This window comes from Gopherus evgoodei, chromosome 23, assembly GCF_007399415.2.
Source record: "Gopherus evgoodei ecotype Sinaloan lineage chromosome 23, rGopEvg1_v1.p, whole genome shotgun sequence".
NCBI classification, from domain to species: domain Eukaryota; kingdom Metazoa; phylum Chordata; order Testudines; family Testudinidae; genus Gopherus; species Gopherus evgoodei.
This window is the reverse complement of record NC_044344.1, coordinates 9,478,909-9,495,086: the sequence shown is the minus strand read 5'-3', so window position 1 is coordinate 9,495,086 and position 16,178 is coordinate 9,478,909. Positions and strand designations below refer to the sequence as shown.

Below are 16,178 nucleotides of genomic sequence, written 5' to 3'. Positions count from 1 at the left end.
CTACCTAGAAAAATAGAATAGATGGTACTTTATGAATCAACAGCTTGATTTTACAGCTGTGGTGAGTCCAAAAGCCACTGGGTTCACAGCACCTCTGAAAATCTGGTTTATGTTGTTTCTCTTCAGTCCATTTATTAAAACTCAACCAAGTGCTTCATCTGATGATGGTCAAGGAATAAGCAACTTGTAATATTCTCTGTGGAGCAACTTAGCACAAGCCTCTGCCATCATGTTACATGAACTTAAGAAAATTCCAAAGGCAACATTAGAGCTTGTTCTCAGCTCAAGAAGCTAAAGTAATTAAAAAAAAATAAAAAAATAAATAGCTGAAAATCTGAAATTAATGTGAGAAAGATTGGGCAACCAACCCATGGGCAATGAGGACCCCTAAAATCTGACATTTAGCAAGATGAAATATGTACTTATTTATCTTAATTTAATGAAATGGGTAGTGATCTGGGTTCCTATTGAATAAATTAAGATAGAATATTCTAAAAAGTTGTTCTCCATGACCACTAAAGGTAGGACAAGAAATAATAGGCTCAATCTGCATCAAGGGAAATTTAGGTTAGATAGCGGGGAAAAGTTTCTAATGGCAAGGAATGTTAAGCATTAGACTAGGTGTCTAGGGAAGGTTTTGAAATCCTCATCACTGGAGGCTTTTAAAAACAGGCTAGATAGCCTTAGCACAGAGGGCTTGACTAGATGACTAGAGTTCCCTTCCAGCCCTACATTTTTATGATTTTATATAGAATAAAATAATCACACAGCACAATATCATATTAATGGCTGGTCATCCAACCTTAAAACATAAATAAAATAGCTCTTAGCAAGTACAATAAGAAATCAATAACACACACAATAAATCCCACCAACCCTGAATCCAGCTCATCTCTAAAATCCTGGGATTTGAACTCTGGTGGCCTGGAATGGCTGAAAAGTGATAGAGGGGGAATGAATTCCAAAGTCAAAGACCAATCCCAAAGAATACAGGTGGCTTCCTGTCTTTTACATCAAGGGAGCTCTAGTTCAAGTGCCTCTGCTCATCTGAATTATGACACAATGGTTTGTGGAGAAAGGTGATATCTCTGGTAGCTGAGACCTAATCGTTAAAGGTTTTTATAGGTTTGAAAACACCTTGAGTTCTGTCTAGAAATCTGCTGACTGCCAGCACAGGTCATGGAGCACTGTTTTATAATTTCAAAGTATGATGCCATACACCGTTTCCCTTTTTAAAATAATGAAACAAGTGTGTTCCCATTAATTCATTTGACAGACCATACTGCTCTGTGATGTGAGTAGTCACGGAAATTTTATCTCTGAAATAAAAGGATTTGTTTTCTGGATATTATTCTGTCCAAAAGGTCTCATACACAGTAAAAAATCTTACAAATCATCAAAATATATACATAGGAATTAACGTATTGGATCTGACCTTGTGGTCCCTTTAGGACAGTATCTTACTTCAAAAGTGGCCAGCATGAGATACTTCATAGGAATGTACAACAAAATATGTAATAGGAGGTTTAGGGATAATCTGCTCCCCAGTAAAATCTCATTGTAATCCATAACAATTAGATTTTGGTTTAAACCCTAAAGCATGGAAGTTTTAGATCCCTTTCAGAATGTTTTTGTCAGCATTAGCTGTTATAACTCTAGATAGTTTTGTCATCCATATAAATATCCAATCCTTTGAACCTGTTAAATTCTCCCCTGCAAAATATCATGTGGCAATGAGTTCTGTCATCTAATTATACTTCTGGATATTTTTCAAGGGGCAACACTGGGAAAGTGGCCCTTCCAATTAATATCAGAGGGGTAGCTGTGTTAGTCTGGATCTGTAAAAGCAGCAAAGAATCCTGTGGCACCTTATAGACTAACAGATGTTTTGGAGCATGAGCTTTCATGGGTGAATAGCCACTTGGTCAGAAGCATGTAGTGGAAATTTCTAGGGGCAAGTATATATATGCAAGCAAGCTAGAGATAATGAGGTTAGTTCAATCAGGGAGGATGAGGCCCTGTTCTAGCAGTTGAGATGTGAAAACCAAGGGAGGAGAACCTGGTTTTGTAATTGGCAAGCCATTCACAGTCTTTGTTTAATCCTGAGCTGATGGTGTCAAATTGCAGATGAACTGAAGCTTAGCAATTCCTCTTTGAAGTCTGGTTCTGAAGTTTTTTTGCTGCAGGATGGCCACCTTAAGGTCTGCTATAGTGTGGCCAGGGAGATTGAAGTGTTCTCCTACAGGTTTTTGAATATTGCCATTCCTAATATCTGATTTGTGTCCATTTATCCTTTTCCGTAGCGACTGTCCAGTTTGGCCGATGTACATAGCAGAGGGGCATTGCTGGCATATGATGGCGTATATTACATTGGTGGACGTGCAGGTGAATGAACCGGTGATGGTGTGACTGATCTTGTTAGATCCTGTGATGGTGTCGCTGGTGTAGATATGTGAGCAGAGTTGGCATCGAGGTTTGTTGCATGGATTGGTTCCTGAGCTAGAGTTACTATGATGCAGTGTGCAGTTACTGGTGAGAATATGTTTCAGGGTGGCAGGTTACCTGTGGGTGAGGACTGGCCTGCCACCCAAGGCTTGTGAAAGTGTGGGATCATTGTCCAGGATGGGTTGTAGATCCCTGACGATGCGTTGGAGGGGTTTTAGCTGGGGACTGTATGTGATGGCCAGTGGAGTCCTGTTGTTTTTTTTCTTGGGTTTGTCTTGCAGTAGGAGGCTTCTGGGTACATGTCTGGCTCTGTTGATCTGTTTCCTTATTTCCTCGTACGAGTATTGTAGTTTTGAGAATTCTTGGTGGAGATTTTGTAGGTGTTGGTCTCTGTCTGAGGGGTTAGAGCAGATGCGGTTGTACCTCAGTGCTTGGCTGTAGACAATGGTTCGTGTGATGTGCCCGGGATGGAAGCTGGAGGCATGAAGGTAGGCATAGCGGTCGGTAGGTTTTCGGTATAGAGTGGTGTTAATATGCCCATCACTTATTTGCACCGTTGTGTCTAGGAAGTGGACCTCCCGTGTACATTGGTCCAGGCTGAGGTTGATGGTGGGATGGAAGCTGTTGAAATCGTGGTGGAATTTTTCCAGAGTCTCCTTCCCATGGGTCCAGATGATGAAGATGTCATCAATGTAGCGTAGGTAGAGAAAGGGCGTGAGTGGACGAGAGCTGAGGAAGCATTGTTCCAGGTCGGCCATAAAAATATTGGCATATTGTGGGGCCATGCGGGTGCCCATAGCGGTGCCACTGATCTAGAGATAAATTTGATGACAATATATGAAATAGTTGTGTGTGAGAATAAAGGCACAGAGCTCAGCAGCCAGTTGTGCTGTGGCATCATCAGGAATACTGTTCCTGACAGCTTGTATTCCATCTGTGTGGGATGTTTGTGTAGAGAGCCTCTACATCCATGGTGGCTAGGATGGTGTTTTCTGGAAGGTCACCAATGCATTGTAGTTTCCTCAGGAAATCAATGGTGTCACGGAGGTAGCTGGGAGTGCTGGTGGCATAGGGTCTGAGTAGAGAGTCCACATATCCAGACAGTCCTTCAGTGAGAGTGCCAATGCCCGAGATGATGGGGCATCCAGGATTTCCGGGTTTGTGGATCTTGGGTAGTAGATAGAATAACCCTGGTCGGGGCTCTAAGGGTATGTTGATTTGTTCTGGTGTTAGTGTAGGAAATGTCATGAGTAGATGGTGCAGTTTCTTAGTGTATTCCTCAGTGGGATCTGAGGGAAGTGACCTGTAGAATTTGGTATTGGAGAGTTGTCTGGCGGCCTCCTTTTGGTAGGTTTTCACACCTCAACTGCTAGAACAGGGCCTCATCTTCCCTGATTGAACTAACCTCATTATCTCAAGCTTGCTTGCATATATATACCTGCCCCTGGAAATTTCCACTACATGCATCTGATGAAGTGGCTATTCACCCATGAAAGCACATGCTCCAAAATGTCTGTTAGTCTATAAGGTGCCGCAGGATTCTTTGCTGCTTCCAATTAATGAGGCCCTTTTGGAACTAGTGAAGACCCTGTAGAATACTCCAGCTTTGTTGGCTCCCACAGCTCTGTGCGCAGACAAGCACTACTGTGTTTCTGCCCAGAGATTTGAGTGTTTTCATTCTTATGCAGCCATGAATTCTCTGGTGTTTATGACTGCGAATGAGAGAGTGAGGCAAGGGATATTCAACTCAGCCACCAGATAAAGAGGGATCAAAAGAAGTGACATGTTGGATAGAATGATTTAGTCCACTTCATCTGTTCAAATGTGTATAGCTAATCAGCAAGCACCATTTGTTAAGTATAATTTTTTTAATTGGGAGTCTGTCAAAATTTATGGATATGCTTCCTCGAGACACAAGGTAATAGTTTAAGGCTATTTTGGCAGAGGGCTGTTCGATAGCAAAAACATCTCATCAGTTGGTGTTGGATGTTGTAGAAGTTTCCTCTCGAGTTATTGCCTCTGTAATAATGAGAATAGCCTTGTGGCTGCATAATTCTGGTATTGTGCCCAGTATACAACAGGCTATAGAGGACCTTCCCTTTGATGGTCCTTTTCTATTATCAAATAAAACTGATGAGACGTTACATTTCTTCAGAGACCATGGATGGCTGTTCCTTAGAGGTCTCTGTATCCTAAGAGATGACAGCATAGACCTCCAAATCCTCAGTACTCCCAACTGTTCTGTAGACAGCCTGTCTATCCACTCAGGCAATTTGATTTTTGGAAAAAGAATAGACCTCAGAGAAGGAGGTCTAGCTCTGGCTCCAATCAGGAGGCTCGTACCCAGCTATCTGTGGGGAAACCTCCCTTTTGGCTGTTCCCATGAGGATAACAGTTCAGTCACTTGCAGTTTGGTGTCTATTTCCCCTATTTGGGAACAGACTATCCCACTCTTTAGATGCTTGGGAGGCCATAAAGGACAGGTAAGTCCTATGTGTACCGTGAGATGGAAATATTAAATTCTTCTCTACTCCCTCGCTTCCCACTCTCCTGCCTTCACCATTTTCAGGGACCTGTCTCGTGCTTATTGAAGAAATTTGGACTCTTCTCTCCTTAGGAGCTGTAAAAGGAGTTCCTGTGCAGTTTCAAGGAAGAGGTTTTTACATGAGGTATTTTCTAATTCCCAAATCCAAGGGCAGCCTGGATGCATTTTGGACACCTCAGAATTTCAACAAGTTCATCAAATATGTGAGATTCTGTATGGTTTCTCTGGCATCAATCCTTCCATCCCAGGATCATGACAACTGGCTTATTGCCCTTAAACTTCAGGACACTTCATGTCAGGGTGCTCCCAAACCACAAGAAGTTTCTCAGATTTGTGTTAGGGGACCATCATTATCAGTACACAGTACTTCCTTTTGGACTATCATCAGCACCTCACATATTCAAATCACAAAAATTCTAATTGACATGAATTGGCTTCTTCATTGGTGGCCAAAGTGAGAATGAGCATGGACACTGACACTACTCTCTTCTCCTAGAGATGATCTCTCAAGGTCATGGTTGATGCACATGGGTGAGCCAGTGATCTATTTTTTGGATGGTGAACTCTTGTCTCTAGGGCTACGCCATTTTTCATGAGCCATAATTTTCCACTTAAGATAAAAACCATGTGTATGTGTTTGTATTTATATAGAGACGAAAGTGCATTTTTCTGAAATTGCACATTTGAATGAACCATTGAAGTCCATTTTTCCCTCCTTTCATTGGAAATACTTCTTTATAATTTTATTTTATTTTATTTTTTAAAGAAAATTCTATGGGCTCTTGGAGGAATCACTCATCCTGACATTTTTTGCTAATGAGGGGGTTCACTAATTATTTTTTCTTGCAAGTCTACTTAAAATTAATATATTTTGTGAAGAAAAAGAAAGAGCTGAAGGGAATGATGATTTTAAGTTGTAATTTTAAAGTTCTTTTCTTTCCTTAATTTGGAGATGGGTTTTTTTGGTGTTTTTATTTAGTAGTAATACTTTGGGGAAGTGTGTGTCTTATTTCTTTTTTTCCTTTACTCAGCATAGTACAGTATGTGAAGAATATATTAGATTCTTTAAAGAAAATAATACCAAGATACTTGAATTACATTGCTGCATGGTGGCTATGCTTAGACTATTCTAAATGAGCTCTGGCCTCCACTAACAAAGGTGCCTGTGTGTGTATATCCACCTGATAGCACAGTTGGTTCCAAACTAAGGCCCCACTCCTGAAATTTTCTCCTTGTGGTCAGACTCTCTTTTTTTTCCATTCAGATCCTTGGGGCTCAAGGCCTTGCCTGCACTGGAATTTTGTTTGTTTGTTTAATATAAGCTAAGGCAGTGTTTCTCAAATGTGGCCACTGTGGCCGCATGTGGCCTCCAGGGGCTTTTCTTGTGGCCACAGCCGTCTAGGTGATGATTGTGGGCGGGAGCAGGGGGAGGAAGGACAGCAGCAATCCCTCCCTTGGGGCCTCCAACACGGTTTGAGCCTTGTGCCCTCTGCAGACACAAACACTGGAGGAGCAAGCAGCCAGTGAGTTCCCTACCTTCCCAGGAATGGTGGAGTCAGGCTTCAGCCCTGTGGTGGCAGCCGGCAGGCTCCATCTCCAGGCACTGGGGTCTGTCTCCGGGCTTTGGGCTCTGTTCCCTGCTGCACAGTGGTGGGCTTCAGCCCCTGTCCATGTGGCAGTGGGCTCTGGCCCTGGGCTCATCCGTAGAGCATTGCCCCAGCCCCCACTGCTTCCCCCAGGCCCCCATTCATTACCCCCTATCACCGTGTCCCTGCCCGCCTCACCATTCAGGGCTTAATTTGGATCCTGGCATGCCAAGGCTGAGCAAGTCTGCTGTGAAAAGTGATATTTGTATGTTTGTTAGCCTTAGTCTGCTGTGAAAAGTGATGTTATGTCTACACTAGCATTTTTGTTGAACGGGATGTGAACAAAACACCCCCGACAGACAAAAGTTTCACAGAAGCGCTGATGTGGGCAGCAGTATGTTGGCGGGAGACACTCTCCTGCCAACAAAGCTGCTGCCGCTCATTGGCGGTGGTTTAATTATGCCAGCAGGAGAGCTTCTCCCGCCGGCATAGAGCAGCTACACAGGAGACCTTACTGCGGCACAGCTGCAGTGGTACAACTCTGCTGTTGTAAGGTCTGTAGTGTAGACATAGCCTTAGTAGCTAGCTGGGAGGCTGTGAAAAGTAATATTAACATACAAATACTACTTTTTTCACAGCAGCAGACTTACTAGCCAGCAAGTCTTTATTTAAAATAAAATAAAATAAAATAAAAAGGGAGAGGGGGCAACCAAAAAAGCAAAAGAAAAAACAACAAAGACAAGCAGGTATAAAGCACCTTATTTGTGTTTCTAGTCTGTTTAGGTCCAGTAAAAAATAGAAACAACTGTACATAATTTTTATTATTGCAAAAAACCCTACATAAATAAATTACAATGATTTGGAAATGTAAATGTGCATATTTATTCATTTTTCCTAAAATTAAGTAAGTATTTTAGGAAAAATTGTCAGAGCGGCCATCAGCAAGAGTTGGTGACCACACTCTGAGGCCACCAAAAAATTTGTTATGAGACCCCTGGAGCTAAGATGTGAATTTAAAGAATGTCGCCAGGAAGTTATACAGAAATAATTATATGGATATAACTGGTAAAAATTTTCCATGTAGACAAGGTTTAAGTTTGCTTCCTCTTTTGAAGAAACAATATATTGGTGTAAGGGACTGATATCTGGACCAGCTGATGAAAGAGGTGAGAAGGTGAAACTTCTCCCTGGAGCAGGATTTCCCTGTGAAGAATCTCAGAGCAGCTCCAGTGAGACCGTATGATTACTACGAGACGGGTAAACACAGAGGCTGAGTACAGCGCCGCCTGCAGCTCAGCACCTGACACTGACACAATGGGAAATTCACGTTGAGGCCCCCACCCCTGCTGGGCAGCCCCCTCCCCTCCTGTCCCGAGAGCCCCTTGCTGGCAGCCGACACCTGAGGATCGGGGGGGCACGGACAAGCCTCATCTCAGCTGCTGCTCTTCCCAGAACCAGCTGCACAATCCCTCTTAGCACCTTCTTCAGCCAACGCCTCCCTGTTCGCTCTGGAAACATCCCATCTGCTCTCCCATCTCTCAGCCTCCGGACCAGCCACGTGATCCCAGCTGTCTGTCACGCGCGGGGACCGATGGCTGCAGTGGGGACTCCTGGGGTTTGCTGCCCATCCTGCCTGGAGCAGCAGGTTCAGTGTAAAACAAAATAATAAAACCCCACCTCTTTGTTTAAAAAAAACGAAACAAAACTGGTTTTACTAACTGATCTCATATGGGTATGCAGGTTTTTTCAGTGATAGCTTAAATGTAAATAACCATATTTAATGGATAGTGTGGAGTAAGTATGAGAATACATTTTCACCTTCTGATGATTAGGCATTGTAAATATAACAATAACTATATTACAGATTTAAGTAGAAGTCAAAAACTGGCAGAAAGGGGAACAACTTGTCAGATGATAGTGAGTAAAGAGAAGAGCTGAAATTTAAAAGTAGGAGATCCATGGAAATATCCTGGCAGATAAAATTGGAAATGTGCAATAATGGAACGAAGAGGGAGATGGGCAGAGTTTTAGTGTTCATGTTAGACTAACGTGAATAGAGAATTTAAGATGAGATTGGAAAGTGGCATGGTACCACAAAAGAAAAAGTAGAAACTTGGCACAGATGGGCCTTTGAGTGACTCCTAACTGAGATAAGAAAGGCTAAGGCTGGAGGAGCAGAGTGAGAAGGTAGATAGAAGATCAGTGAAAGATGGCAGAGTAAACGTATGTAGAACTCTGAAAACAAGAGTTGGGTTGTTGTTTTTTTAAATTGGATTTGGAGACTTATGGGGAGCCGTTTTAAGCAGTCAAAGAATTTGGGCTGCTGTCTTCTACCTAACTAGACTAAGAAGATTTCTTGGAAAAACGGAACCAGAAATGGGGCCTGACTTTTGTTCAGTGACCAGAAAATGTCTTGATATGCTATGAATTGGAAAAACACGCAGGCTTTAGGATATTAGCATGTATTTGAATCATGCCTTGTAACTTGGTAGCATGGTTCAGATTGTAAAACAGCGTGACTGATTTTTTAAAAAATCGAGAAGAAGGGGTAGAGAGGGAATTTGTTTGTTTGTTTGTTTAATATTCTGTCAGCAAACTTGTTGAGATCTAAATTATGAAATGTTATAAGTCTCATACCATTAATTAAAGTGCAGAATCTACAAGTGTAATTAGAGTATTATAGACATTTAAGGAATAAAAAGCATTTTAGCAATGTGCAGATTTTATTGACAGCTCACTAAGAGCTGCTGCATTCACATAAAGATTTGTAATGTAATTTTGAGTGGATGGAAGTTCACTGTTTAGACACTCACTGCAGAGAACATTCATGAACTACACTCTGAATACAGATGAAATATCGTCAAGCAAATTATGGGTAGTCAACACATTTATGTCTGAAGTATAAACTATAGATAAACTAGTACTGTAAAGTACAAAATAGAAAATGTATTATTACATTATGCGATATTAAGCAGACCAATGACAGTAAGCTGCTGAAATATTTTAAAAGAAATATATCTTTAGTTATCCAAAAAATAGTACAAATTGTTAAGCTTTTCAGTTATCAAGTTGTGAAGCATCCACCACCTTAAAGAAGAAATCTGTCTTTCCTCTATCTTATAGCTATTTTTTAAGGTACCACCTATTACCTTACTGTCTAAGTGGTGACGAACAGTTATGAAGAAGACATAAAGAGGCTTAAAGGTGCTTTCTTTTTGGGACTGTGTGGATTTTTTATGGAGGTGATTGATAAGGAAAGCCTTTCTTGGTCTAAACCTGGTTAGATTTGGGTGCAGTCTGGTCTCCTTCAATTTTAGATGTTTGTTACAAATGCTTTGAGCACAGCATTTGAAAGTCTTAACCTGGATTTCTCCAGTTGTATCATTCCTGTGGAGAGCAAATGTCTTGGAGGGTCGTGAATGACCAGACAATTCTGGAGATACTTCAAGAAAAATACTATTGTATGTTGCTGTTTTAGCTATAGTATGTAAATTCTCTTAAATTGTTTTGGAAATATATATTGTTACTTTAACATTTAATTACAATAACAAAATACTGTATTTTAAAATGGCAAACTATTTCATATAATTTATATACAAACATTTCCCCCCAGTATTATTGGTGATCATTTATTTTTAAAAAATCAATGAGCAGTCCGGTGGCACCTTAAAGACTAACAAATTTATTTGGGCATAAGCTTTCATGGGTAAAAACTCTGCTTCCGTGGCCAGAAGTGGGTTTTTTACCCACGAAAGCTTATGCCCAAATTTGTTAGTATTTAAGATGCCACCGGACTCCTCATTGATTTTGTGGCTACCCTTCTGATTTATTTTTAAGTTATAGAATCTGTCTCCTAGTAATCATAAAAGTCAGGAACTAGAAGCACTGGCTGGAGACAAGCAGAGTATGGTTTGAAACTATACAAAGTTTCTCCCATAACTCTTTTTACGAACCTGACTGCATACTGATCTCAAGTACTTATTATTATTATAGCCCTCTGTTTAACACTGCCAAACTGTAGGTTTTGAGATGCAGATAAAACTAAGAAAATAAGATGACACTATCAAACTCAATTTCTCTGTTATTTGCTGCCAGTCATCAATATATTTTTCATGAAGTGCAACTTTCTCTATATTGCCTGGAAGTTACTCAAACCTTCCAGCCAAATAAAGTTCAGCAAAGAATTAGAGCTTGTTGATTTTCTGTATTCTTTACTTGTAGTCATGCAGACTAATAATATCCTATTATGAATATATGTTGCAGGTGTTTTTTTGGTTTTGGTTTTTGTTTTAAATCAACCATCTAATAGAATAAAATATGTCACATAAGGGGTTTGCTGTAAAATAAAGGTAACCAAATGTAGTCAGTTTTTCTTTATGAAAAGCTGATTTGAGAACCTCTTCTCTTCTTTCCCTGAAAATTAGAGAGAACTGTTGTTAGAATTAAATTGATTCTGCATCTAATGTTTTAGTTCAGACTAAGTGTGCCAAGAGAAGCAAACCCCACATACTGTTTCTGTTTCCCTGAGTTAAGAGATCCCTGGATCATATCAGCATGAATTATACATTAAAATTACTACAAATATTGCTACTTTTTATGACATTCAGTAATACATAGCAGTGTCTAAGAAGATGATATAGCACAGTATGTGGTTTTTTCCAGAGTATTACCAATTTTCTTTTAAAATTATTTCTGGTGAAAGGTTTTAGATTGGAAAGATTTGACTGCTGTTTGTGTGTATATGTGTCCACAAAATAGTGTAACCTTAACTCTGAATTTCCTGGATTTTTCAGGTGCTAGGTTTTGGGCTAACTACAACATTGCTGCAATGTTTATTCCTTCTGAAGTTACTGAAATGTATTGTCATCTTTAATTCCATTTTAACATAGTTTTTAAAAAAGATTAAAAAATTTATCTATGAACACTAAACAAGAAACTAAAAGAGATGGCTGTCGTGATATTTCTAAAGATTTGAATATATTATCAACCTTAAATAATTTTTAAAAATGTAAAGGAAGAATCATGGTTACATCAAAGCCAGAGTATATCAGCTAATTGCGCTCGCCTTAGAGCTGTTTTGCATCACAAAGAAAATCAAAGCCAATGAGATGTACTGGTCAATCTGGCCGTTAATTTGCAATAGTTTTAGGCTTGGTTTACTTTGTCAGTTTATGTCACTATAACTAAGTCATTCAGGGATGTGGAAAATCCACACCTCTGAGCGATACATTTATCCCAACCCAGGGAGGTGGAATACCTATGCCAACAGAAGGTGGTCTCCCATCAGAATAGGTAGTGTCTTTACTAAGTGCTGTAGCACTGTAAGTGTAGACAACCCCTTAGTTCAGTGGTTCTCAAACTTTTTTTTTCTGCAGACCCCTTGAAAATTGCTGAGGGTCTCAGCAGACTACTTAATGATCTTTCCAAATGTAGTTTGTACCGTTAGCTAACTATTGTAAAGCCGTTTGGATAAAGCACTATATAAAAAAACCTTAATAATAGTAAAAGTTTTTTTGTTCTACGAATAAAAGCACACAACTCATATTTTAATATCAGTAGTCTTACCTTTCTAATGCAATGGATGTGCCCTCTCTCCCCCGCCACAGCAGTCCTGGACCTGGGGATGAGGGGAGTCTCTCCTCCGTCCCCCACCGCGGCAGCCCCTGAGCTGCGGCTGGGAAGGAGCGGGGGATCTCTCCCCCACCACAGCAGCCACACAGTTGAAGGTGGGCTGGAGGGCCATATTTCCCCAGCAACCAAAGCCCTGGAGCTGTGGAAAGTTGCCTTTTTCTCTGGCCACCGCAGCCATGCACATCTGAAATTCCACCCACCCCCTCTTTTCACTCTATTGCCTCCTCCCACCTACCCCTCTATTCCCCCCAAGGCCATCACCTCATCTTACATGTGCGTCTTCTCCAGGGTCCAGGCACATAATTAATGGAGCCACACCTACGTGGCTCCACTAATTGGGTGGCCTTTCATTCAGTTGTGTGCGTTGCCCAGGCTAGCATCTTAGAGGGAACTATCAGTGGACTACCTGAATGGAGCTTGCGGACAACTGGTGGTCCATGGACCACAGTTTGAGAACCTCTGCCTTAGGGTTTGTCATCACTGATACAAAGGTGGGTTTTTTACAGTGAGATAATTAACATGCAATAATTTTCTCACTTGGAAATCCTAAGTGGAGAGAAGGCACTTGTAGGTTTTACTGTGAGGGTAGTGAGGTGAGGTCAGCATTCTATCTTCTGTGCATGACTGACCCCACTTAGTTGTCTTGCTGGAAATGTAATGTGCCTTGTCTCTACTGTTTTTGCAGAGAGACATCTAATGAGCAGTAAATATGCAGCTTTTTTTAATCAGTGAAGATGTAGCTGTACTGGTTTAGAGGACAGTGTTAATGAGGCTGGTGGTATGTGAAGGGGGCAGGGAGGACTCAGGCTCTGAGTCCCAGTGTGTCTGTGCTTTGAGCTCCCTCAGCACTACTGCCTCAGTTCCCCTAGTAGTGTTTCCTCAATGCACAGTGAACCAGGGCAGCAGTGACTTGGCAAGCCTTTCAAGTGCTGATGCACAAGCTGGCATGTAGCCATAGGCTATTTAATGAGTAATGACAGTGGAGACGGCTAATCTATCAGTGAGAATACTTGACATACGCCCAGTTTCCCTCATACTGCTGAGTAATTTCAACCAATAGAATTGTTGCATGAAAATTAGCTTTAGAGAAAGGACGGAGTTTGGTTGAGTAACTCTGATGTCACAATAGCCCCTCTTAATTTACCTTTACTTGCGACCAAAGCCTGACTGTTCCTGATATAAGCATAAATTAGATACAATTTTAATACTTAGTTTAACTATAACTTAATTTCTTCAAACATTGCATATGCACAAGATTTCAGTTAATTTTATTTTCATTGAAAGTTTGAAGTGTCTGCATTATTCCATTATTGAGATAATTCAGGATAAATAATAGATGGACACAGAAGGCTAATTTCTTAAAGGACATAGTTTTATTTAATTTTAATGCATAAATTGATCAAAGGATTTACTTGTAAAGCCTCAGAAAATGTGTTCTGTATTCTGAGATAAGTGCTGCTAATTAGGAGAGGATGTGCTGTATTTTTTATAGTGTTAGTTCCTTCTTCCCCTGGGGAAAGGCTAGGGACCCTGAGTGGCGGGGTGGATGCAGACGAAAGTAAGTTCTGGGTTTGATGGGTTGGAACTGGAGTTGGAGAAATCAGGCACAAGGCGATCACTTATAGGATGAAGAACAAATTAGCTTTTAATGATTGCAGCTGTCTGGGGCCTCTGAACGAGTCCTGGAACTAGCTTCAAAACAAAAGGAAAGGGGCTACTCACCCACAATTACAACTGTCGCCTTACTCCATTAAATGTAATCAAGCTTTCCGAGATCTTGTTATCCTGCAGCCTTTCTCTCATGGTTACCACCACTAACGGTCATAGCTGCCTTTCTACCCTTCTGGCCGCATAGAGCTAGCAATTAAAAAGCCCTTTCATTTGGCCAATCAAGGCCAAGGCCCATGGAGGTGGAAACATCTATGACTCTGACTGCCATTAAGTCTGCCATTCCTTGTGTCTGCTGTGGGCCTTTCTATGTACAAGCTAGATGACTTCCTGCAGACTTTGTCTCCTTTCCCCAGGGGTCAGGCTTATTATTGTATAGAGGAAAGAGATTGTATCCCTGCTCTAAGTCCAAAACTCTTTGATTTCTGATACGCACTGAGACATCTTGTAGTAGTCATAGTTGCATTAGTTTGAATGCGATACAAGGAGTCTTCGGACTTACGACGCAATTCGTTCCTCTGAATTGCGTTGTAAGTCGAAATGTTGTAAGTCAAAACCTCTTTTCCCATAGGAATCAATGATATGAAGGGAGGATAGGTTCCTGAACCAAGACTTGATACACTATTTTCACCACAATAACCCAGATTTTTATACTAAATTAATTATAGATGACTAATGTTGCAATATCAATGTATTTACTGTACACTGTATTTTGTAAACAGCGTTCAAGTAAACACACAAACTCACATATGCTGCTCAGAATGCTGGAAACACAGGCTCAGAAAGCCAGGGAGAATGGCACACAAGCTAAGCCTCAGTCAATCACTGTTCAAGCTTTCTGATTGGCTGGATCCGGAAGCCAATTAAAAATAAGCAGCAACTCTACCCGGCAAAAAGCTACCCTGGTCCCTCGAAGCCAATCAGAAGCGACTCCTTCCAGCTCTATACCAGTATAATGCAACCAGGAAGTGATTTCAAGCAAACTTTATGCATGTCAAGTGTCGTAAGAACGAAACAAGCGTTGCAGGGGCAAAACAGGTAGTCGGTTGAAAAGTGTTTTAAGTAGCATCTGATGACTCCCTGTATATAGTTGAGAGTCACTGGCATATTGTTGGCAGGTGAGCCCATGGTAGCTCTGTGTCTCTCCTAGTGGTCTCAGGTAGATACTGAGGAGAAGAGGGGATAGTATAGAGCATTATGGGATACCACAGGTGAGGATCTTTATAGAGGAGGAATAGTTACCCATAAGCACTATGGGTTTTGCTGAAGAGGAATGATAGGAACAGCTTCGGTGCTGGGCCATCAGTTTCTGGTGTGTCATGTAGGCAGGTTAGCAGTATCTAGTGGTCTAATGTGTCAAAAGGTGCAGAGCGGTCCAGCACCATAATCGTGGAGATCCTGTCATTGGCTATAAGAAGTGGTTATCTTTTGATGCACCTGTAGCTCTCTCTGTTCTGTGCCCTGGTTTGAACTCTGACTGTGAGGTATCCAGGAAGTTGGCTGCTGTCACATGTTGGAGTTTAGTGGTTATGACTTGCTCAGTTATTTTACCCAAGAATAGGAGGTTGGAGATGGGAAGGTGCTTGGTAACTTCAGAAGTGTTAAGGCAGAATAACTCTCCAAATGTATGGAATGTATGACTGTCAGATGTGCCAAAATTTTGGTGCAAGAGCATCTGAGAGATTCCTGTTAAGGTTTTGCACTGAAGTGTGAGTTTGATGAAGCTGGGGTATGTATTGCTTCTCGATATCTGTTGGAGGTGGAAATGAAAGCCTTATGTAGTGTTGGAATGTGTTATTGCCAGTGTTGTAGGTATTGTGACAGTGGCAAGGAATGCAGGAGACTTGTCCCTTAACTTCTTTCCACGCTTTTCAGTTTTTGAGTTGGTGAATGTGTCCTGATACAACCCTGTCACTTAATTAATTTTAGTTTGTTTATACCTTTCGTCTTCCTTTCAACTTTTTTGTTCTAAACAGCAGCAGGTATATCAATGAAGCCTTCTGCGATAATGTCCCAGTAGATGCCAAGAAGCAGGATTCTGCACACATCACAGTACAAATATATGTGATAAAACATCTTTCCATAGACTTTATACTATTCTTCGAAATACAGTACAGTATTTATAAGTGACCTTTTCAAAGATACCAGGTGATGTGGACTGATGAACTAATTAAACAGCTACTGTACATACTTGATACAGGAACCAAAACTAAATCCTGAAATTTTGACTCTGTTTTAACTCCGCCTTCAGTGAGAGTTGTGCTTGAATAAAAACTAAGTAAAGCCTTCAGGACTTAACCCAA

The 16,178-nt window shown here is 41.0% G+C and overlaps 1 protein-coding gene across 8 annotated transcripts in view; it reads left to right on the top strand.

Moving 5' to 3' along the window:
- TANC2 (tetratricopeptide repeat, ankyrin repeat and coiled-coil containing 2) overlaps positions 1–16,178 on the top strand; it is a 617,479-nt gene that overhangs the window by 83,306 nt on the left and 517,995 nt on the right. The window lies entirely within an intron of this gene.